This window comes from Nyctereutes procyonoides, unplaced genomic scaffold, assembly GCF_905146905.1.
Source record: "Nyctereutes procyonoides isolate TBG_1078 unplaced genomic scaffold, NYPRO_anot_genome, whole genome shotgun sequence".
Taxonomy (NCBI): domain Eukaryota; kingdom Metazoa; phylum Chordata; class Mammalia; order Carnivora; family Canidae; genus Nyctereutes; species Nyctereutes procyonoides.
The window spans coordinates 28,632,640-28,658,033 of record NW_026575035.1 but is presented as its reverse complement, the minus strand read 5'-3'; the positions used below and the strand labels follow the sequence as shown (position 1 = coordinate 28,658,033).

The window sequence follows — 25,394 nt, the reverse complement described above, 5'->3', positions numbered from 1 at the left end:
ATTGGAATCCCTTTGCAAAGCTGTATTTGCTACAGAAAAAACAAGAAAAAAGAAACGACAATTTCTCTTTTTCTCTTCTCCTCTCTCTCTCTCTTCCTCTGCACACATATGGACGAATCCTACAAACACACACACACACACACACACACACACACACACACACAGAGCTACAAGCCTAGTAGGGACTGCTCCCTATTGCAAGCAAAGCTGCTGAGAAAGCACACGCCAGCCATGGTGGTGAAGTCATGCAAATGCTATGCCCCCAAAGGCCACAGGAATTGTGGAAAGATTTGTGTAAATATCTCATGCATTCTTGTGATCTAAGGTTTATGGAAATGAAAACCACAATTGAAAAGCCAATGCCACATTTATTCCTCCTTCTTCCTTTTCTCCTTTAGAATGAATTCATAGAACATTTTATGGAGCAGCCAAGAAAATAAATTATTTCAACTTTATTACCAGAAAGACATGAACCAAAGTGCATGGCAAGGAGTAACCAGGTTAAATAGGATCCACTTGGGTAAAAGATGAGCAAACACTGTCAACTATCCTTGCTGCCCCCTGGGCTGGAGTTCTGAGACATGAAGACAAGAGTGGCTATTTATTTCCCCCATTTCCAGATGGGATTGGTAGGGTTATGAATGCTCAGTTGGTTCAAACTCTATTTTACTCCCATGAACTTCAGCCTTCCTTTCCTCATTTCTCCTTTTTTTTAATTTTGTGGGGAACACTGGAATTGGAATGTCTCACATACTCATCACAGCTCAGACTTTCAACTTGCTGAAGCTTCCCTGGCACCAAGTTTAAAGAAACCATCGAGGAACACATGGTTTTCCACACAGCTGGTGCTGAGGCACACCCTCTGCAGGATCCCAGCAGCAGGCTTTCTGGAGTTTCTGCCTTGGCCATTTCATAGGCCTGAAAGTGAGGAAGGGCTCTCTCTGGACGGAATCCTGGGATGTTATAGGCTCATGCTCACTCACCCCCCGCATATCTTGTTTAACACAGCAAGGAAGTCAGTGCAATGAGAATACATTTAGATCCTAAGTTTTATAATGCACTTGTATGTCATGTTAAAAGTTTAATTCTTGCCCTATTTTTTTTTTCTGACTTATAAGAAGGAGCAGTGGGTTAAATATATTCAAATCTGACTTCCTGCTTTCTCTTGCCCCTCATTTTCCTCCACTCATCTTCTGTTGATGTGTGTCTGCCATGTATTGAATGGACTTAGTTTGTGAACATGCAAAGTAGGAAACAATACTATTTTTAATTAATCCAGTTGAAGATCCCTTCACTGCCCTGGGATGAGATTTTGGCCACAGCCTGTAACTTTCTTGTTTACTTTCAGGTATTGAAAGTTCATTCTGAATTAAATAAAAACTTTACTCTCCCATCTAATTGGATCTGACCCTCACTCTGGCCCTAGATCTCAATCCTAATCTAGGCTTGGGACCTGGCATAGAGAAAGGGAGTATTTCTCCATCCTCTCTTCTTTCTCTGGAGTTAGGGCTGGGGAAGGAAGGAAATTTCTGATAGGAAGATCCCTTTTGCCTAAGATAGCTATTATCTAATATATCTAACACTTTTTTCAGGTACCCAGATACTGGCTTTTTCTTTAAATAGATGCTTCAGTGGATTCTTTGTAGAAGAACTCCAATAAAAAAAACAAAACAAAACAAAAACCTCTTGCCTGTGTGGGTCAACAAAATGGCAGAGTAGGCAGCACCGACCCCTCCATAGAAATATGAGAAAATGAGCAGAAATAATTAGAATGAACTTCTTAAGACTCTTCAAAATGGCCAAAAGTTTATAGCAACTAAGAGAATGCTGAATCAAGGAAAACACAAGTTTAAAATGCTGTAAAATCTTTGTGGCATTTTTATTTAGCCTTGCCACATCCCCCTTACAGTTGATGACAATCTTGAAGAAGGCAGACTGTATTTCTGGAATGGAACCATGGCCCCTGACTCCAGACATTATTTGAAATGATTGTGTTTGTCTCTTCTTCCCTTTCTGGGAACCCCCTGAAGGATTGATACAAGGTGCTTGTCTCTGTTTCACCTAATTCAGAAGTCTATCAGGGTGGAGAAGTAATGGACATTTCTTGAAAACATTGTAAGACAAACAAGTCACAGCCTCTTGAGCAAAAGATTACAGTTGAAACATACAAGAGACCACCTAAATCTTGGGAGAGAAAACTGAAGTGTGTGTGTGTGTGTGTGTGAAATTAGGGTATTCTAAAGCACCTGTATATATAGCATGAAATTTAGAAAGCAACATGCATGCTCAGGCAAAGACTCATGCACAGAAAAGTTCTGGGAAAACCCTAACCTTTTACCAATGACTGATCTAAAAAATCATTGCAGGCACAAAATGAAGGCTAAAGCAGAGCTATAAACAGATTGGCTAAGTGTTGAAGGAGTGCCTACGCACAGTCAATCTTCAAAGATTAGTAGAGGTATGTTTTGTTTTGCTTTGTGTTTTAGCTGTTAAAAGTCAAAGAAATCTGTCAAAACACCAGCTGAAAGCAAGCTAAAGGAATAGTCTTTAGTGATCACACAGGACTAGGAATACAGTATTTGAAAAAATATAGTTTGATAAAGTCGTCACACAAATGGATAACTACAGCTTTCAAAACAAAAACACCAGGCCTTGGGGGAAGGAGAATAACCTGATTTCCAGACTAACCACAATATAATATTTAAACATCCAATTTTCAATAAGAAATCACACATACAAAGAAATTGGAAAATGTAGCTCATTGAGAGGAACAAAATAAATGGATATAAATCATCCCTGAAAAAGTGTAAACATTCAAGTTACTAGACAAAGATTTAAGTAATCTGTTTTAAATATGTTCAAGAAGTTAATAGAAACTATGGACAAAGAGCTAAGGGAAACCAGATAAAAATTATTAAAAAGAACTAAATAGAAATAATAGAAATTCTGGAGCTAAAGTACAATAACTGAAATGAAAAGTTCACTGGATCATTTAAACATTAGATTTGAAAAGAGAGAAGAAAGAATCAGGAAAATTGAAGCTAGAACAATTGAAATTATGTAATCTGTGTAATACAAAGAAAAAAGAATGAAGAAAACCAAGCTGTGCCCAAGGAACGTATGAGATATCACTTAAAAAAAATCAACATATGCATTACTGGATTCCCAAAAAAAGACAAGAGCTACACAAAGGGCAGAAAGAATATTTGAAAAAATAATGGCTGAAATTTTACCAAACAGAAGGAGAGATGAATTTACAAAATCAAGAATCTCGACAAACTCCAAGTGGGATAAGTGGAAAGAAATTCACATTGAGACACATTACACAATTGTTGAAAGCCAAGGGAAATGAGAGAATCTTGAAAACAGCAGGAGAGAAGTGACTCATAACATACAAGAGATCCTCAATTATATTAACAGCTGATTTCTCATCAGAAATGAGAATAGATGCAGTGGGATGACACATGTAAAATATGAAGAAAAAAACTCCCATCAACCAAGAATTCTGTATCTGGGAAGACTATCCTTCAAAAGTGAAGAACAAATTAAGATACTCACAGAAAAACAAGCGCTGAGGAAATTTATTATCAGTAGGCTTTCCTTACAAGAAATACCAAAGGGAGTAAAATGAAAGGACACTAGACAATAACTTGAAACCATATGAGCAACAAAGATCTCTAGGAAAGGTAACTATGTGGGCAAATACAAAAGCAATATGATTGCATTTTTGGTTGTAATGCTACTTTTTATTTTCTACATTATTTAGACATATGCATAAGACAATTAAAAATCTGCTATTGGGCACACAATTTAAACAATTGTAATTTGTGACAACACACATGAAAAGGGAAAGAGCTGTATAGGAGCAGAGTTTTTGTATTCTACTAAAGTTAAGTTGGCATTAATTATAACAAAATTATTATAAATTTGGGATGTTATTGTAATGTCCATTATAAGCACATATATATTTATATATACATATATATGTATATATATTTTTATATATATAAAATATATAAAGAAAATTGAGAAGGGAATCAAAATGGTTTACTAGAAAAAAACCAACCAAATACAAAGGAAGACAGCAATGGAGGAAATGAGCGATAAAATGGGACAAGGCATAAAGAAAACAAATATGAAAATGTTAGAAGGAAATCCTTCCTTATCAAGTAGTTCTTCCTTTTTTACATTTGGTTACATTAAATGCCAATGGATTATATTAAATGCAAACTCTTCATTTCAAAAGACAGACACTAACAAATTGAATAAAATATACAATCCAATATCCTTTCATGGTTAAAATTCTCATCAAAATAGGAATACAAGAAAACTTCTTCAACAATATAAAGGACATTTATGAGAAACCCACAGCTGACATTACATTAAGTGGTGAAAGACTGAAAGCTTTCCCCTTGATATTAGGAACAAGACAATAATGTCCCCTTTTACCACTGCTATTCAACATTGTATTAGAAATTCTAGTTTACAGAAATTAGGCAGGAAGAAAAAAGAAGACATCCACATTGGAAAGGAAAAAGTAAAACTCTATTTGCAGATAACATGATACTCTATACATAAACATATAAAATGCCTAAGAATCCACAAGAAAGCTGCTAAAGCTAATAAATGCATTCAGCAAAGTTTCAAAGTTTAATATAAACACGCAAAAATCAGTTGTGTTTTCATACAGCAGCAATTAGCAAGTCAAAGAGGGAATAAGACAGTTTTTTTTTTACAATATCATCCAGAATAATAAAATACCTAGCAATCATTTTAATCAAGTAGGTGGAAGACTTGTCCAGTGGAAACTATAAAACATCACTGAAAGAAATTAAAGAAGACAAATAAATGGAAAGACCTCTTATGTTTATGGACTAGAGGACATAATATTGTTAAGATGCCAACTCTACCCAAGCAATTTACAGATTCAACGTTTTCTTTATTAAAATTCTAATGACGTTTTTGCACAAAAGGAAGAGCTAATCCCACAAATTAATACGGAATTATAGAGGATTTTGAATAGCCAAAACAATATTGAAAAAGGAAAACAAAGTTGGAGAACGCACCTGTCTCTACTTCAAAACTCCCTTCAAAAGAGACAAACGGGAGTGATGCTAACATACATGTAGACACATAGACCAATAGAATAGAACTGAATGTTCAGAAATGGACCCATACATTTGTGGTCAACTGATTTTTGACAAGTGTACCTAGACTTTGAGTTTCATTGAATAATGGGGAAAAATCATCTCTTCAATAATGGTGCTGGGACAACTGGTTACCCATACGTAAAAGAAAACGACCCCTGTCGAGCACAATATATAAGAATTAATGCAAAAGAGGTATAAATATAGGAACTGAAATCACAAAACTCTTAGAAGAATACATAAGGGTAAATGTTCAAGACCGTGGGTGATAACAGATTCATAGATTTGAATAACAGCAAGAAAATATTGATAAATTGGATTTCATAAAAATTAATAAGAAATTTTGCATATCTAAAGACAGTATCAAAAAAGTGCAATGGCAACCTATAAAATGAAAGAAAATATTTGAAAATTATGTATTTGATAAGAGTATAGGATCCAGAATATATAAAGAATTCCTACAACTGAAAAATAAACAACCAAACTGAAAAAAAAAGGAGATATACAAATGGCTAACAAATACATAAAAAGACAGGTGCTCAAAGGAAATCCTTGTACATTGCTGCTGGGGATATAAAATGGTACAATCCCTGTGGGACACAGTGAGGCATTTCTTTAAAAAGTTAAATTTAGGGATCCCTGGGTGGCGCAGCGGTTTGGCGCCTGCCGTTGGCCTAGGGCGCGATCCTGGAGACCCGGGATCGAATCCCACGTCGGGCTCCCGGTGCATGGAGCCTGCTTCTCCCTCTGCCTGTGTCTCTGCCTCTATCTCTCTCTCTGTGACTATCATAAGTACATAAAAAAAAAGTTAAATTTAAAATTATCATATGACCCCAAAATTCCATTCCTAAAAATATACCCAAAAGAAGTAAAAACAGTTAGTCAAACAAGAGGGTGAACACACACATGCATAGTAGCACTATACACATTAGCCAAAAGATGGAAACAGATCTACTGCCCATCAGTGGATGGGTGGATAGACAAAAGTGGTATACCCACAATGGAATATTATTCAACTATAAAAAAGGAGTGAAGTGCTTGTATGTGCTATAATGTAGATTAACTTTAAAAATTATACTATTTGAAAGAACTCAGATACAACAGGTCATATATTGTATAATTTCATTTAATACAAAATATGTAGAATAGATAAATCCATAGAAACAGAATTCAATATGGTGGTTTTCAGGGGTAGATGGGGATAAAGCGCTAAATAGGTAGGAGGTTTTACTTTGTAGTGATAAAAATGTTTTGGAATTGATAGAGTTGGTAGTTGTGCCGCACTGTGAATGTGCAAAATGCCATTGAATAGTTTATTTTAAAATGGATAATTTAATGAAATCTCCTCTGAATCTGCTCCATCCATTTGGCACCTCTCCTGAGGCTGGAAGGGGGTGGAGACTAAGTGGCCCAGAACAGATGCTGGAGTATCTCTTTGAAAGTCTATAATTTCTCTTGAGAATGCGACTAGTGTTTTCATCTTAGTAAGGGATCTTAGTAAGATCTCCTGTTGCTGTGTATGGTCTGTGATTTGTGTTGAGGCTCCATGCCTCTTTTCTCCAAAGGGGAGTGTGTGACAGAGTGCAGCCTATGAGCACCAAGGAAATGGGTTGCAATGGACTCTTGACATCTCAGGTAAATTTTACACTCTTACCTAAAGGAAGAACAACCCAAGCCAGAACCTAGGTCATGGCTCCTATTTGCAAGATCCCATGAAAAATTGTTCATTACATAATTATGAGTCCTAGGTATCTTAAAGAGATAGAGGCTTTTGAAAACTTCTATAGAATCCACGTATCCTAGTTTCTCTCTTTTTATAGAAAACTGAGGCTCAGGCATATTGAAAATTTGCCTGGAATCCATAAAGATAAAAGGTGGATTAGGCTGGAGTGGTGGGTTCTAAATAGGGAGTGGCTGTTAATGGGTTGGAGTTTTCTTTTAGGGTGACAAAAATATTCTAAAATTGATTGTGGTTCTGGTTGTGCAACTCTATGAATATACTAAAAATCATTGAATTGTGCATGCTAAATGGATGAATTGTATGGTGTGTGAATTATATCTCTATAGAGCTGGTATATTTATATGTATATACACACATACATATATATGTATAATATTATCTGTCTATTATCTATATTATCTATCTATCTATCTATCTATCTATCTATCTATCATCTATCATCTATAAATTTCCTGGTCCCATTCACAGCAAATTAGTGGCAGGGGAGCCCTTCAGCTCTCTTACCATGAATGACCTATCACTATGAGTCTCAGATGACTCTTTGTCCCAATACCTGTGTCTTTTGCCAGGATTGCTCTGAATAACTGCACTGATCCTCTAAATCACTTGCCAATGTGATAGCGTCATTAGTCTACCCATATAAGACCAGCCCAATGATGCATGCTGTACTGGGCTTCATAATCTAAGTGGCTGATATTATGGAATGAAGACGGCTATGTATTTGGAAAACATAATCTTCCAAGGAAACAAATAATGAGGTTTTCAGTTTCTAAGTATTTTCTGATGCAATGGCCCTGTTGGGAAAGCCCTTCTGGCCATCCTATAGGAGAAAGTCAAGTGAGATAAAATAGAAAAGAATTTCTCCAATGAGGAGGCCACTCCACTTCTGAAACTACCCGGAAATAAACCAGGCAGAGGAGCACAAAAGCTCTTTTAGTGGTTATATTCCTAAGTTCCCCTGGTAATGATAAGTGCATTTAAGAGGCATTCAGTGAACTATTGCTAGCAAAAATGCTTTTGTATGAAGAGTGGCTCCAAAGCATATGGAAAATACTACTGGCCCAAAATATTTCATTTTTTCAGACACAATGTCCCTACAGCCATTGGGCTGACCCAAGGCTGAGTAGGGGATGATTGAAGTCTTCTGAGCCCACTGCTTTTCTAGTTGAGGTTACTCTGATTGGTGGTTTTGGCCTCCAGAGCTGGGTCTGCACACACAAAGCCAAACAAAAACTTGGTAATTGCACTGACTCAGTGAGGAAATCCACTTAGGGAAGATGGCCAGTGTGCATTGTTCAGTAGTCTCCTCCTTTAGGCAGGGATCTGTGCAGAGACTAAAGAGCTCCCTGCCACAGGCCTGATTTTGGGTTTATATGACCCAGTGTTTCCTTGGATATTTTTCAACACATTGGATTTCATTAATCTGTTCACATGGATGCTGCCTTCTATGCAGAAAGAAGCCATATTAGATTTAAGACAATTTTCCTCAAAATAGCTTCTTTTTATAAATGCCTCCAATACACTTCCTTTGTCGTCTGTGGTCTCTTCTGGGGGAAGGCTGCAGTGCTTTGCTGACCTGAGTTCAGTGGTTTGTTGCTTATTTTATCTCCCTAAACAAAACAAATTTCTCTCCATTTTGTCCTATTTCCTACCAGATAGAATCTTTTGTTTTCACTTGCTGCCTCGTCAGCTTCCAAGAATTTTTTTCTTCTTGAGACTAGTCGAGACACCCAGGGTTCAGTGGTCTATGGCCGGCTCCAGCTCAAGGTCGAGGATTCCCTCCTTTTCCTTCCCAGTATTGTCCAGCATCCTGCAAGGCCCTGTCTCTGGCCACACTGGCGGACATTGCCGCCTGGCACCGGCGTCCTCCTGCAGCCTTAGGGCGCAGTTGCTCCCTCCCCAGGCTTCACCATAACCATGTGTTCTCCCATGCCTGATGGAGGAGGAAACCAGAAGCTCTGAAAGAGCGGGTTCCTTTTGGTCCTTGGCTATCTGGGTTGTCCCATTGAAAGCAGGTTGGAGAATCTCAGAGATGTTTCCCTCCTGCATACCATGTGTGTCACTTGCTAGATGGTGGACTGTACCTGTATTTTAGGGGGATGCCTAATAGGGTACTCCCCAGATTAGTTTAGGGACACTATAGCTTCATTTCAGTGCCTTTTCAAGTAAAGAAGAGGATTTCTGCCATATAATCTTTCCTCCACACTAAAGTTTCGTGTTTAACATAGATTTAATCAATTTGGAAGCAAAATCTTAAAAATCTTCCATGGGTTCCGTTACCCATAGGAAAAAGTGCAGACATCTCAGGCTGGCACACCAGAACCCCTACAATCCACAACCCAGACAGCCCCTCTTGCCTGCCACCCTGCGGCCCTGGGCTCACACAGCCCCCACAGCCTCTATGATGGCATGTCCAGATCCTCCAGCCTGGTTCTGGGGTGTGCTGCCCTTACGAGGTACTCCAAAGGCTGAGTCTATTCTGTAAGCCTCTCCCCAATTCTCTGGAAACTCATTGTTGACATTCATCATGACGACATATTTATCATGGTGTGCCTTATCTTATTATCATAGCTCTGCCTATCTCCCATGTAGACTGGGAGCTCGTGGCTTGGCTGTGAATGGTGTTTATTGCATGTAGCAGGTGACCAGGAAATATTTATTGGCAAAAACTGTAAGATTAAAATGGAAAGGCTTTAAATTTCATTCAATGAGCATTTTTTGAACACTAAGCAAGGCTGTGGGAGTGATATAAAGATAAATGAGATGCTTGTCACTGAGAAAGCAATACAGTATATCACATGTAGGTGGTGGCTCTGGTTCTACACATGAGACCATTGACAGTATCTCAGAAGGTCGCTGCTTTTCTGATCACTATTTATGAACATAGAGTATGAATGGGGGCTCACAAGGGCGTAACCTAGAGTGAGTTGTATTTTGACACCCAGCTGACACATGAATATGTGTATATGCTCATCTTTCAAACTCACAAATCATTCATGAGAATTCTCTCCATCATTTCAATTCGAGTGAATTCCTTTGCTCAGGCAATGAGATTGGTTTTCTCTTAGAGCAGTGGAAATCATTTACTCTGAGACAGAGTGGAGTAGGGAGGAGATTTAGTTGCTGAAAGCATTTTAGAGGAAGGAAGGCCTGAGACACTGCCCCACCCCCCGCCCACTCCCCACACCCTCTTAACTTCAGGTCAGCAATGGCAGGCGTATGGTAGGCATCGTGCAGACAATTGAGGGATGCCTGACTGGCTCTAACATTGCGATAAATGGCAGACAGTCAGATTATTCAAAATGTGTGTTCTCCAAGTCTGTTTAGAGGGTTTCTAGGTATTTCCCTAGCTCAAATACATTTCAGAAATGTTGAACAAGTTTCTTTCTTTCTTCCAGAATCTCTACCAGGGCTTTCCCAATCACATTTGAACAGGGAACCCCCTTTCCCTCATAATCATTTCCATAACACACATATTTGGAAATGCTGGTGCGTCGAAAAGAAGAGACTTTGCACCCAGCAGTTGTGAGTGAGCTTCTTCCAATGACTTTGCCTTCATGCCAGGATCTCTGTGTTGTGCAGGCTGTGAGGATGCATGTGTGGATGAGGGCCTGTTCTGCGAGAATAATTTTTGGTTTGTGCATGACTGCTTTGCCCATACTTGGGGGAAGAGGCTCCCTCTAATCAGACTAGTTATTCTTATGCCTACTCCCTCTTAGAAGAAGGAAGAGTCATCAACGGGCCTCAACTATTATTGCCCTGGAGTGCATGCAATTAGTAAAGAAGAAAGGAAGATTATCCTCTTAACTCCCAGAATCATGACTAGAAAATTCCTTACTATGAAAAGTGGGCCCAGACAGCACAGCATATCTGATCATTTATTAATTTGTTCAACCAGTACTGACCAAGTTTCTGCCGAGTGTCAGGCCTGGTGTGTGGAGCACGAAGGTATTGTAGTGAAGAAAAGCAAACACAATCTCTATCCTCGTGGGGCTGCTGTCCAGTGTAGAAGATAGACTTATCAAATAAGCAAAACCAGTGTTTCACACTTTTTCTGTAAAGGACCTGGGAGTAAATAGTTGAGGCTTTGCAGGCCATGTGGTCTGGCATAACTGCCCAGACCTGCTGTTGCACAGCATGAGTGTGTCCAATAACACTTTAATTACAAAGATGGATGGTGGATAGACTCAGGCTATGAGTGGTAGTTTGCCAACCCCAATCAAAAAAAAATAAATATTCAACTAAAATGCGTTGGATAATGGGAAGAAATTAGATAAGGGAAGGGGGAGAAAAGAGAATTTTAGGTAGATAGAGGGAAATAGGGACTGAGGTGCAGCTGGCAAGGAAAGGAGGTGGACACTGCCAGGCTATTGGCTAGGCTCAGGGCTATTTTAAGCATGACGGACAGTGTCATGTGCAGGGAAGTATGTGCACAGCTACGTCTTAGAAGCATCCTGTTGATTGAGCTGTAGACAGTGGGTTGGAGAGGGGAGCAGTGGATGTGGGTACCCCAAGTGGGAGGCTGGTGTGGCTGTCCCAGCAAAGGTGGCAGGAATATGGACAAAGGGAACACTGTGGGTGGAAGAAAGCGTAAAACTCTAGTAATTCTTAACAAGTAAAATCAGCATACTTCATTCTGGACTTAAATTTGAGGGTTCAGGCAGAGTCCAGAATGGCTCCTAGGTGTCTGGATTGTCTGACTGGTTGGGTGTGTTTCTGAGAAGACGACAGAAGAGGATGATTTGACAGTCAGGAAGCTGTGACATCCACGTAGGTTTGGTGGACCGGGGTGCATTTTGTTTATCCAATAGGGCAAGAATGGGTCTGGAAGTCAGAGGAGAAACCCGGGTGAAAACCATATGTTTGGATAGCAGTTGAAGACTTGATAATGGATCTGTTCACTTAACAGAGAGTAGAGTATGGAGGTTGCCAAATGCTGGCCATGGGGTAAACCAGATGGCCACCTGCTTCTGTAAATAAAATTTTATTGGGGAATGGTAGTGCTTGTTCACTTAAATATCATCTATGGCTGTTTTTGTGTTACACTGGCAGAGCTGGGCAGTTGCAACAAAAGATCCTATATCCCACAAAGCCTATAATATTAACTCTTTGACCCTTAATAGAAAAAGTTTGCTGACCGTTGGTATTGAGTGAGGAAAAAGTGGTCCTAGGGCAAATCCTTGAAAAGATTCCACATTTAACGTGCAGGGGGAGGTGGGTGAACTTCCAAGGGAGCGGCAGAGAGGGAAGAGGGACACGAAGCCAAGAGAACAGCTCATTTGAAGAAGGAAGGTGTGGTCATGAGTGTCAAAGCTTTCTGGAGGTCGAAGGGAGAGGAAGACAGAACCACCATCCACTGAGCCCAGCACTGGGGGTCACTGGGAAGCCCAATGGTGCTTGTTCCATTAGAAGCAAGGAAAGATCTGGCTGCTGTAATATATGTATAGAACAAGAATTCAAAATAGGCAGCAGATAGGAGACAGAGATCATCTTGGGAAGTAAATTCCTTGGAAACTTGTTTGCAGATGATTTGGGAAGATCACTGTTTTTTTTTTTTTTTTCCCCACAGTCTTGAGAGGAGAGGTAGAATATAATACTACTTAGCTCTCGAGGAGCTGGGACTTCCCAGCTAACACCTGGATTACCATACCTGTGGTTTGGGGTGGTGGTGGGGGAATAAAATATATTTATCCCTATCTCTCCTTACTAGGGTGTAAGATTCCTGATGATAGAGACCATGTCTGACTTGCTCATTTGCTGCACCTCCTTATACTTAGAGCAGTGCCTGGCACAAAGTATGAATGAACCTTCAGAACACCAAGGAGAAACAGAAACTTTTTTTATTATCATCATTGTATAGAGCAAGAAACAGGTTCAGAGAGCCAGATGCATACATAAAGAATACAGAATTTTGATTTCTAGGGTACATATAATCTATTTATTTTTAATCCTTATGCATTATGGCTCATAACAGTCCCACTTTCTTGGGCAGCTCCCTGGTGACCATGTCCTTTTCACTGCAAAGACCTTTTTTATGATGTTGGTGATGGAGGGGGAGCTCACGGATGATTACCCTCTGACCTTCTGTTTTATAATGGCTCTGACTTTAGCATCTACTTACCCCTTCCAGTTCTCTCCCACATTCTCTTCACTGACTCCACTCTTCATCCTCTTTAGTTCTCCACCCATCCTACAGCTTTAGGCAGGCAACCACTTATATGAGTACAGGTTATAATAACAGTTTTCACATGAGTGTGACTGAAATCCCCCGATCCTTGGTTCTTCCATGGTTTCTTATTAGCAAATTGCTTTTGACATACATTTTTAAAAAGCTGGATGAGCTTCCAAGTGTTAGTGAAGGGTGTAGGGAGCATGGGACAGAGAACTTCATCTCTGAGGTTGACCTTTTGTGGTCAAGCCCAATTACCAGCACTGTCTGGAACAAGAGAATGACAGAAAGGCACTGCCTAAGAATTATTCAGAATATAAAAGGTGGGGTTATTTGCTTTGTTTAAGGAGTTTGCTAACATCCCCCCATGACTCCACTCTTTAGACACTGAAGTTTGAATTCTAATCTGATTTGCAAGCATGGTTTCTCACCACAGCTTCCTCCTTGTGGGAGCCCTCATGCCCTGTTGGTGGGCATGCAAATGTGATAGCCATTGGACAGAACTGGCCCCCCTCAAGCAAATCAATTGTGGGACCACTCTGTGACCAGCAATAACTCTGGAAATTCCCAGGTAGGTTCTTGTGGTGAGGGGTCTGCAGATGTTCACAGGAGTGTGGTGTGAAGAACAGGGGTTTGGGGCAAACTGGAACCAATGTGCAGTGGGCCATAGAACATGTGTTCTGGTTAGAAGCAATGGGACCCTGCATGCACCACAATATGGACTACCTGAAAAACATAGTACTTGGTTAAAAAAAAACCCAAATATTTAATGAGGTAAATTACACCATCCATTTACAGGAATAGGGAATCCATGTGCATAAAAAGACATTTTTTAAGAACACATTCAAATTCAGAGACTTTGTAAAGGCAATGCCTTTGAAGGGGAAGGGAAAGGGTGGGGGATGGGAAACAGGGAAATTTAATAATTACATGGGCTAATGATAATAATGTGCCAAGAACTGAGGCATATGATTAACTCAACCCTCTGCATAGGATATTAAAAAAAAATCCTCCAAGGTTTTTCTCTTGAGAAGTCTAATCCTTATAACAGGTGCTGGCGAGGGTGTGGAGAAATTGGAACCCTTGTGTACTATTGGTGAGAATGTAAAATGATGCAGCTGCTGTGGAAGAAGTATGGAGGTTCCTCAAAAAGTCAAAGACAGAATTACCCTATGGCCCAGCAATTCCACTTCTGGGTATACACCCCAGAGAATTGGAAACAGAGTACAGAGGAGATATCTGTACATCCACGTTTATAGCAGCATATTCATGATAGCTAAAACACTGAAGCAACTCAAGTGTCCATAGACAGATGAATGGATAATCAAAATGTGGCATATACATACAGTGGAATATTATTCAGCCCTGAAAAGGGAAGGGCATATTTTACAACATGGATGAAACTTGAGGACCCTATGTAAAGTAAATAAGCCAGACAAAGAATCCTATACCATATGATTCTACTTATGTGAGGCACTTAAGTAGTTGACATCACAGAGAAAGAAAGTAGACTACTAGTTGCCAGGGTTGGGGGGAGGGGGAGTGGGTGATGTTATTTAATGGGGACTGAATTTCAGTTTTGTGAGATGAAAAGACTCCTAGAAATGCAACAATATGAATGTATTTAATACACTGTACACTTAACATGGTTAAAATGGTAAATTTTATGTTGTATGTATTTTACTATTATAAAAAAAATTGAAAAAAAAGTCCACATCTTAGCATGGTTTTACTGTCTAGGTTAACAGTTTGTGGTCTGGTTACTGCTTGCTTCTGCAGACCTACCTCCACAGCATCCTCTACTTACCCCTGCCTCCATAACAAGCCCCCCAAAACGATTGGTGGTTCCCTTTGTCTAAAACTACTGTTCCCGAGGACAGTAGTCTTCAGGACTACTGAGTAGTGCCTCAGTGGTTGAGTGTCTGCCTTCAGCTCAGGGAGTGATCCCGGAATCTGGGATCAAGTCCCATATCAGGGCTCCTTCCTGGGATCCTGCTTCAACCTCTGCCTCTCTCTCTCTCTTTGTCTTTCATGAATAAATAAATAAAATCTTAGAAAAATAAAAATAAAACTACTGTTCCTGTTCCTTTTCACCTGGATAATTCCTTCAGATCTCAGCCTAGATTATGTTTCCACTGCCTACCTTGCCTTGACCCCCAAACTTGCATAGGTTTCTCTCCTCAGCTCATTTAATACCCTCTCCTCCCTGAGGACTGTGCAGAGCCTCTCCTCTCCACTTACCTGGGAGGGAACCATGGACAGACCCCAGCCCCTGTTGGCACTTCAAAGCAGGACCCGCAGTGGGAGAGAGTCAGTAGGCATCCTCTATCCAAGGAATGTTTTATTTTCTGAGGAAGCCCAAACATTCAGCTGCTTTGGGTAATAATAATCTTGCTTTCTGATAGCTTCTCAGGGGAAAAAATAATTCTGGCTATTTCTTTTCCACTTGGAATCCTTTTTTTTTTTTTGAAAACTAGCCTCTTTAGCTGGTCTTGTTCCTCTGTGTTTGCTAATATGTTTCTGTGTGGGTGAGAACCATTTTATATCTGTCATGCTCTGGGCTATTTTCTTCTGGGATGGGGTGATTTATAATGAATAGCCCACAGTTCTCTGGGACCCTCCACCATGGAAGTCTCCATGAGAGATAGGCTGGTTCTCCCAGCAAACTTCCTGCACACCAAACATCAGCCGCTCTCCATCAGTGCATGCTGATGTCACTCTGGCCATTTACTTCAGATTTGGACTGAGCCCCAAACAGGGACTGTCTTTGGAAGGAAGATTAAGAGAGCTGAAAGGAGGCCAAGATTTGAATTAAGCAAGTGCCCCATCTGGGAGCCCTTCTCTCTGGTTACCTCCTCTGTGTTGCCTGTACATGGGGCAGGGAGGAGGGAGCTTAAATGAGGGTGAAGAGACAGGAGGCCCTGCCCTGCGCCCTGTCTTGAGCTCTGAGGGGCTCCTAGTTTGGGTGGCTCTACTGTGAAGCCCCTGTTTCCAGGCTGGGTATCGACCGAACACTTCTTGTACGCATTTGTTCTTAAATTCGTATCTCTGGGCAAATCCTCAGGGACACATGCACCTTTGTTCAGTGAGGCTGGGAGGAAAGGAGAGTCTTCGGTGCCCCTGATCCTACTGTCTCGTGGCCTGTCAGGTGGTGGTATTCAACCACTGACTGTGTCCTCCTCTTTCCCTGAGACCCCATGTCTCATCCAGTAGGTGAGAACAAACACTGCTCTTGCTCGGCTTGGTGTCCTCCGGCTACCTGCCAGCAACCCTGGTGGTCGGGGCATCTGGAATCTGGAATCTGACCGCAGCTCCTGGCCTAGAGCTTGGGGTCTGCCCCTGAGGGGTGGGGACAGGTAGGGGTTGGAGAGGGACCCTCCCTGGCTTGCCCACATCTCCAGAGCCAAACCGAGCTATGAAAGGCCCTGTCTAGCTGCCAGTTCAGCCCCATGGAAGAACTTCAGCCCCCACCTTCAGCTAATTTGTGTCCTTTTTTGAACACAGAGTAACTGAGGATCGCCAGGTCTGGCAGTTTTTGAAAGAAGACTTTCTTTCCATTTTGGCAACTTGTGTCTTTAAAGGCACTGTGCTCTTTTTATTGGATGGGAAATAATTTCACAAATGACACATTTACTTTAGCAATAAAGCCCACCTCGTCCTCCGACCGTCCACCTCTCAACAATAGAATTTCTCTCTTATCTATTTGTTCCTAGGCCTCTGGCGTTAATTGTCATAAGGTCAAAGTATAAACTCTCTAGGGGATCCCGGCGTTGTAAGGATTTGACTGAAGATCAGAAACAAATTGCAGTGAAGTAAAAACATCAGGTCCACAGCGTGGAAAGCTGTGAGCTTCCCAAACGGCCGCCATCTGTGCCGCGCTGGGCCGACGGCTGGCTGGCGCCTGAGTCCGCTTGGCTTGGCAGGCTCTTACTCAACTCTCTGTTTTCCTTGGGGGGTGGGAGGGGGTGTGAGGGGGTGGGAGGGTGAATCAGGGAAGGAGGGACAGAGAACCGAGGCAGTGAAGTTGCCCTTTTGCCTTATGATTTATGTTTGGTCAGAGTAGCCCTGTTCCGCTTTCTTCTAGCTGGAATGTGTCTTGGACATGTTGTTTCAATATGAGACAATCAGCTGGGCCCTCTGTGGAATGTCCCTGGAGACTGGAAACGACCTCCCAATAGGGTCATTTGTTCAGCAGAATTCTAAGTGGCATTCTTTAACATCTGCATTCTATTAATACCTTCAGAATATTTCCATCAGCTTTGGGAACTCAGAGATGCTTTGCGAGATGTTCAGCCTGACTCCTGGGGTATTTTTAATTCTTCTTCTTTGTGATTCTTTGTGTTTGTGGGAACATCTTCCTGCTCTGTCCCTTTTCCTTTACCATCATGCAGGTGTATATCCACGTTCACAGTGAAACCCAAGGGAGAGGTGACTTGTCAGGTGGACTGCTGCAGCCTGCGACAGCCCACAGTGGAAGGCAAATCTGTAAACACACAGCAAAGAGCCGGATGCAGCAGAGCCAGGACAGACATTCTGGCTGCACTTTCTGGAGATGAGTGGAGAGAAAGACCACACTGAAAGGGGCCCTGGTGCCCTGGCGAAGGGCTGGCTTGTGGGTCCGTCCACGTGGGGGCATCTTCCGGCATGACTGGCCCTATCTTGTCCTTCCAGGGCGTGAAGGCACTGAAAAGAAGGCTTGGAGAGAAGGGTACAATGAAGAGGTGAAAGGAAGGGAACATTTCTTTAAGGAAAAATAAAAACGATTTTAATACTTAGATCAGATGGGAGTAAAACTTATATTAATAGAGAGCATACTGAGTGTGCTGCCTCTGAGGCAGGGCCTGAACTGGAGACACAGCTGTGGCCTTGTGGGAGGGCTCCCGGACAGTTGGTCTCCTGAGGAGCTGGATACAGAGGCGACCTCAGGGAGAAGGTCATGAGGTGGAGGGCTGCTTGATGGGAAAGACAAGGTGGAAAACAGGGAATCAGTTTAACTCAACTCAATGCAGTGGAGTGTTTTCCACACTCCGTGGAAGTTTGCACACATGAGAAGTCACTGTGTTGCAACACGGAGCCCAGCACTCTGTAAAGCAGACTTTGAGGTAACAGGACACATGTTTGAAAGTGAGACCTGACACGCTGGATACAGGTTCCAAAGGGGCATTGAGGAGACACTCAGGGGAAGTGCTGACCACGGGGACTGTGGCCGGTGTGGCCCATGTGGGGGGCTGGACAGTGCACCTGCTGAGGGCAAGATGCTTCTGCAAAGGTACAGGAGCCCCTTACTCAATTAATTCTGTTTCACAGCAGCTGAAAAGGTGTGTCTGAGCAAATCCATTCAGCCAGTATCTTAAAAGGATCAAAAAATAAGTCTCTGCCTCTAAAAGGTGCTGGAAACACAATTTTACCCAACATGTACTTTATTGCTTAAAATCCTAGTGTGCAAGATTAGATGGATGAATTATAAGTCTTGGTAAAAATTATGGAGCAGTTTTCTTGGAAATTCAGAAGAATGTCAGACTCTGATAAGGAGCCTGATCATGATAAATTGCTTCCTGGTTATGTGACTCTGAGAGAACTCCTCTTCACTGGCCCAGAGTAGCTGATGCAGTCGGAAAGGCGCCCCCTGGACCTGAGGGAGTGCCTGCTGACCAGAGGCCTCACGTACACCTCTTGCCACTGCCTGCGGCCCCCTGTCCCTAGAGACAAAATCTGAATTCAGGCTGGCACTCCTGCGCCAGTATCACGTGAATGCTCTGGGAGCAAAAGCTTAAACAACACAATCATACGTGTTTTAGATTTGTACCTTCTTTTGCTTTGTCAGAATTATGCAGAATCTCTTGGAAAACAAATAGATACAACAAATAACTGAAGTCAGATCTTTGGCTCTGGAAATTCTTGAGCTCACATGTTTGCTCGGAAGAGTTTCCCACAGCCTGGCCGTTACTTTTTATCTATCCCCACAGGATGTACTCCTACACTGTCTCTTCCAGGGTCCCTTGCTTCCTGTCCGTGTTCCCACAGCCGCCAAGGGGCACAGCTCCAGTTTGCACTTGGAGGCTCCTGAACGCAGGGTCCTCGCTGTCTGCCTGAGATGGTAGCTCCACACAAAACTGTGGCAGATGTTCAGCATCAGGAATCGCACCATGCAGCACATTCTTCCTCCCAGTCCTGTTCGTTTCCTCTTGACAGGATGTGGAACAATTTCCCTCATCTGTTGCTCGCTCAGTGGGTTTGAGGATTTTGTGGATTTTACAATGATACTTAGATTCCTCCCAAATCTCTTCCAAGAGGTTAAAAAAAAAAAAAGTGTTGATTTAGTCACAGACTCTGTTTCTAGTTGAGGGGTTGCTAGTTTTGTGACACACGGGTGAAATCAAAGGAGAAAAACCACCTCGTGGGATTTCCTGAGTCTTGGCATCCAAAGAATGCAGTCTGGCTAACTCAGGGGTCCTCTAAATTTCTGAAGAAAATTTGAAAAATCTACGAGATTACGGAAAAAAAGCAAGGCAATTTACTTTCATTTGCAAACTGGACAAATTCTGAACAGAGTTACTGCAATACTGCACTGGCACAGAAGGCATTCTGGTAGGGCCCAGAGAAGTAGGGCACCATTTCTTGCAACTATATACTCAGTGTATGCTCAGTGTCCAGTGACACAATTTGGAAAATATGCCTACTGCAATGGTTTCCTTCTGGATTCCCAGGCTATGTAAGTTCTCTCGTTTTAACTTCTTTGTTTTCCTCTCCCATTAGCAACCAGGAAGGCAAACTAACATTTGCAGCAATGCACTGGAGCCAGTCCCTTTGAGTGTTATCCCCTTCGATTCCCACAACTCTGTGGCATAAGTAATTTATGCCCATATCACTGATGAGGAAACGGAGGCTCAAAAAAGCATTAGGTCAGTTTCTCAAAGGTCAGTCAGGAGCACGTATATTTGAATTCAAAATAAGATCTGTAAGACTACAAAGTTGTGCTCTCTTTTACTATACCGTGGTGGTTTCATTATCTATAGTTCTCTAGGGCCCTGGCTAGGAAAAATGGCACACAATGAGAATTCATTCACTTTTGTTTTTGTTTTTGTTTTTGTTTTGTTTTGTTTTCATTTTGCTACTTGACAGATGGGCTGCTTTTCAACCACTCTCATTCCTGCTGCATGATTTTCTCATTTCCCAATAGCACATTGGGTTCACAGATGCAGCCCCGTGTGAGAATGGCTCATCCAGTGCCTTGCACATACCAGGTGTCAGCAAATGTTGTTGAAGGGAGCCAAAGCACCCATTATGTTATTTTTTTTTGTGTAAAGACAGAATTGGACCAGATAGCATCCAACTCAGCATCTTTGCTCCTTGTCCAGGATTTGAGCCTGGTGAGTCTGGGTCATAACCTCCTTATTAGGGTGAGGTTGACTGCTTACCAGTTACTAATTTAAAGGAACAATTGTATTAGATTTAAGATTCAAGGCTATGTGTCCAGTTGGTCCTTTAAAAATTAATCACTTTTCACCATCTCTGATAAACCACAGTGGATTCTTTTTTCTTGGCTGCTTGTTTAGCTTTCAGTTCTCTGTTTAGGTCAAATAGTCACACACTAGGGGAATCCCTGGGTGGCTCAGCTGTTTAGCACCTGCCTTCAGTCCAGGGCGTGATCCTGGAGTCCCGGAATCGAGTCCCACATCGGGGACCCTGCACGGAGCCTGCTTCTCCCTCTGCCTGTGTCTCTGCCTCTCTCTCTTTCTGTGTCTCTCCTGGATAAATAAATAAAATCTTAAAAAAAAAAACACACACATCTAAAAAAAAGTCACATACTAGCTCTCAGCTTTGTTTGGCCATCCGCAGGGGTGACGGGAAATGATTGCTAATCTTTTTTGCGTTTAAGGCACCTCTATGAAATGGTTTTCTTTCCCTGCCTTGCTTAGGAGCCCTGGGGCTTTCTCACCTCCTGTGAACGCTGCCTTGCGTGGCCTTTTTCAGTGTGGCAGCCATCCTGCAGGAGCCTATTAATAGCCTTCATTTCCAGTATGTGCCCTATAAAGTCAAGCCTCATTTTTAGCAGCGTTCTGTTACTCACAATTCTAGGAAAAGTTCCCTTTGCCTGTCTTCCTGCCAGAGGACGGTCCAACCCCCTCTGCCTCCTCAGGGAGAGGAGAAAGGAGCCCATGGATATACAGTGGGTGGGACACTGGTTACAGGAGCTGTTCCTCTCCAAACTCCTCCTACAGAGACAACTGTCCTTGTTTGTACCGCTACCTTGATAAGCCTCCTGGGGGAGGAGGGTGAGGCTGTGGCTGCCCGATGCTGAAGTCATGTTTGACTCATCTCTTCCTCTCACGCCACACATCCAGTTGGTCACATATTCAAGATACATCCAGAAACCAGTGCCTTCTCACTAAGCCATCCTTGTCTCTCACTGGGCCCCGGGAGGCTGCCGGCCTGGTCTCCACCTCCTCCATAACTCCCTTGGGCTCTTTTCTGCACGTATCCAGAGTAGGCTCTTAAAGCAGAAATTAGATTAAGTCACTTGGAGTGGCCAGCTGTCAACACTGAGCACAGCTGAAGTCTTCGCCCGACCTGTACGATTTGCATGACCTGGCCTTTTTGACCTCATCTCCTATCACATTCTTCCTTGCTTCTGCCCAACCACACTGTCGTCTCCTCTCGCCCCTATTCCTGTCCCAGTGTTTTACACATGCTATTCCTTCCATAAAGGACAAAAAGCCGGCTTCCTTTGCTATGGAGAAAATTAATTCGTTAATTCTATTGGTCTCTGCTCAGATCTCTTATCAGCACAGCCTTCCAGGATCACCTGAAACAAAATAGCACCCTCAGTCCTGGCAACCCATAGGAGCCTCCTGTTTCACTTCCCTGTTCTGCCTCTATGGCCATCTGATGTACTGTCTGCTTGTTTGCTGCTCGTCCCCCACTACTGGAAGACAAAGCGCCACGAGGGGTGAGCACACGGTTCCAGCTGGAACCTCAGAACACGAAGCAGGGCCCTCCCAGAGTAAGTACTCACTAAATATTTGATGAAAGAATAGTTGTTGAGCAAAGGTGGCATGAGATAACCAAACCGCTTTTCACTCCTGGGCATGAGAAAGATTTGCCAGAGGGCAAACGGAGAAGGGTTGATGAATGCATGGGGCGGTAACCAGGGTGTACTTGGTGGACAGTACTCTCCAAGGCAAGCGTGCCGAAGTGGCTCAGTAGGTTAAGTGTCTGCCTTTGGCTCTGATGATGATCCTGGAGCCCTGAGTCTGACTCCTTGCTCAGCGGGGAGTCTGCTTTTTCCTTTGTCCACCCACCCCCTGCTCTCTCTCTGGCTCTCTGTCTCCAGATAAATAGGCTTTTTAAAAAAAGGACTTTCCAAAGCAGAGCTTCACAGTGTTGACCCTCATGCAATAGGACTTCCTCTGCTCATCTGGATATCCAGGTCTTTGGTTTTTGTCTGACAGGCACTAATTAAGAAAAAGACAGAGCCCCACAGTAAGGTGGTAACCAAATAGTTCACAACTACTGGAGCCAGAGGGCAGGAGAATATAAGTAGCCAGTGTCTGGGGAGGGATTCTCTAAAATCCTACTGAGGTGATCAGCCATGCACAAAACACAGGGTTAGACACCAATCAGTCTTACAGAGATTTAAGGGGGCAGGCAATCCTGGTTATAGCTAGATATTCCCTTGGGGACCTCAGTTATCTTTTACTAGAAAACTCACAACAGATTCAGGCTAAAGGAGGGACAGAAAGAAATGAGGCACAGCAACCTGATGTTACTGCTGGAGGAATGTCAGGTATTGAGACAGCCATGTTTCTTATCAGCATCATTAATTGCCAAACCATGGAATTTTAAATGGAAGGAAATCTAAGAGTTATTTTGCCAGCTCTCCCTCTAGCTTGAGCACCTTGAGGCTGGATCCATAACTCTCTCTCTGTGTTTATCTGATCCCTATCCTGGCTGGGGTGTTACAGACTCTATATTCTTCACTAAATGGAAGGTGAGGGAGACCAACGGAATTAACGGATTGATTTTCTCCATAGCAAAGTAAGCCAGTTTTTTGTTGATCATTTGTGGAGAAGAGAAGTATTTCTCTACCAGTACACTAGTTTCTCTTTTCAGACACCTAAAATATTATCAACATTAGAACTTCTTAAAAAATACTGAATCAAAATATTAGTCTATCCAATATTCCAATGTTTTTCTTTCTGGATTGGTGAAAAACAGGCTCATTCTCTCTTTAACTAGCACAGTTACTGAGAATTTGTTAGGTCAGCTCAAAATTATTCTGTCAGTAGGGAAGATTACTATTTGATTATAAGGATAAATATTAATAAATATTTAGCGAGAAGGGATGACATCCTACGTGCTAGGACACTAGTGCTAAACACTCAGACATTTCTTCTAAGAAGGATACTTTTCTGGACTTGGCTCCACTTAGGGTGGAGAAGATTCTGAGGCTATATCAATGTGGGTTACCCAACATCAGAAAGATACCAGTCAAGGGGAAAATGATTGACTATTGTCCAAACACTCATGCAACCCCAGACATCAAAGTACTACTGATATGCTGCAGAAGGAAACCCCACACTGAATGCAGTATGGGGTCAGCAGGAACAGTACTGCACAAGAAGTCTGGGCACTGGGCGCTCTTGTCACCACTCAGATCTCACCTACCTTAAGCCAGTAGTGATGAAAAGCCATCCCTTCTTCTTTGTGAACAATTCAATGCTAGTGGCTCTGGCATAGAGTTCCAGGCAAGGCCTTTGGCTCCTAGACGGTGCTTGGGCATCCTTGGCTCCGGTGTTGCCTGAGGGTGCTGAAACTGCAAAAGATATCCAATTCGCTTCTGCCTTTACCTCCATTTAACTCCAGTGGTGTTGCTCAGGCCATTCAGTCTGAGCAAATCCCATAAATGTTAGTGGCCAGGCTGTCTCTGCACATGCCTTAGAGACAGATGGAGGAGCTGGGTCTGGGTGGCCTCCCGAGGGTGCTGTGGGCTCCCTCTGATGCATCCCCGGGACTTTTTCCTGGCTGGATCATCATTAGTTTAGCAGTGAAATAATGAGTTTCATGGGATGAGGAACTAAAGAATAGAGGCCATGCAATGCTTCTGCTTTAACTCCTTTCCTGTCTTCTTTTTTATTTGTGTGTGAGAGAGATAGAGAGTGGGAAGGGGGATTTAGGGGGAGCATGAAAGGGAGAGAGAGAAAGAGAGAATTTAAGCAGGTTCTACACCTAGCACAGACCCTGATGCCAAGCTTGATCTTGTGACCCTGAAATTATGACCTGAGCCAAAATCAAGAGTTAGGGGGCAGCCCGGCTGGCTCCGTGGTTTAGCGCTGCCTTTGGCCCAGGGCCTGATCCTGTAGGCTGGGGATTGAGTCCCACGTCCGGCTCCCTGCATGGAGCCTGCTTCTCCCTCTGTCTGTGTCTCTGCCTCTCTCTCTCTCTCTCTCTCTCTCTCTGTGTGTGTGTGTCCCATGAATAAATAAATAAAAATCTTTAAAAAAAGCTTTAAAAAATAAAAAAAAAAATCAAGAGTTAGACATTTAACTGACTGAGCCACCCAGGCGCCCTTCTTTCCCTTTTTATCCCTCCTTTACAGAAACAAACAAAACCTAGAAGTAGCTGAGAGCACACTTAAATTCCTACAGGAACAGCTTCTCAGGCTGAGAACTGCACATTCGTAGGGGAGTTCTAGACTGCTATGGAGTGTCATTTGTAGAGGTTTGTTGAAAGTGGTTTATGCTCCTGGAAACACCCATGACTTCTGTGTTTTCTCTCCTCCTGTGTTTTCTCCGTGCCCGGGAATGGTCATGGACTCTTCCACAGTGGTGGATGCCCAAGCTTGCCAAAGCCTGACACCAAGACCTCTGAGAGACACCCAGCGTGGATACTGACTGAGACTTCTCCAACCTGATGTCTCTGGGCTACAAGCTGAGTTTGAGCATTCCTCATTGATGTGGTGACTTCTGTCTGCCAAGAGAGTTGCCAGAGTCTTCTTCCATGGAAACTTAGGGCCTGGGTTCTGCCTGGTGAAACTATTAGTTTGTCGGGGGCATTCGTTGGCTTTCTACCCGACTTATCAGGAGATCTGAAGTGAAATAAACCAGATTATGGCTAAGAAGGAGTGCTTATTCTTGCTGTCTATTTTCTGATTTTAGGACCCAATAAGAGAAGTCTCCTCTTCTGCAAAATGCTTTTCTTTACTGAAAGGACTCAAAGCTGTTGCTAGAATCAGACTCAGGTTACGATGACCACAGTTAACACTGCCTTAAATGGATGTCTAAATACCATTCCAGGAAAAATGGCTTGGGATTTAGTAATGTAGCCAACTTGCCTT

The 25,394-nt window shown here is 42.6% G+C and overlaps 1 long non-coding RNA gene across 1 annotated transcript in view; it reads left to right on the top strand.

Moving 5' to 3' along the window:
- The window catches only part of LOC129505413 (uncharacterized), an 86,531-nt gene extending 61,362 nt beyond the window's left edge, over positions 1–25,169 (top strand). The window contains exons 2-3 of the long non-coding RNA XR_008663519.1: positions 21,833–22,061; positions 24,884–25,169. This is a non-coding gene — a long non-coding RNA (uncharacterized LOC129505413). The remainder of the gene's footprint in view (positions 1–21,832; positions 22,062–24,883) is intronic.
- Positions 25,170–25,394: the final 225 nt, after the last annotated feature.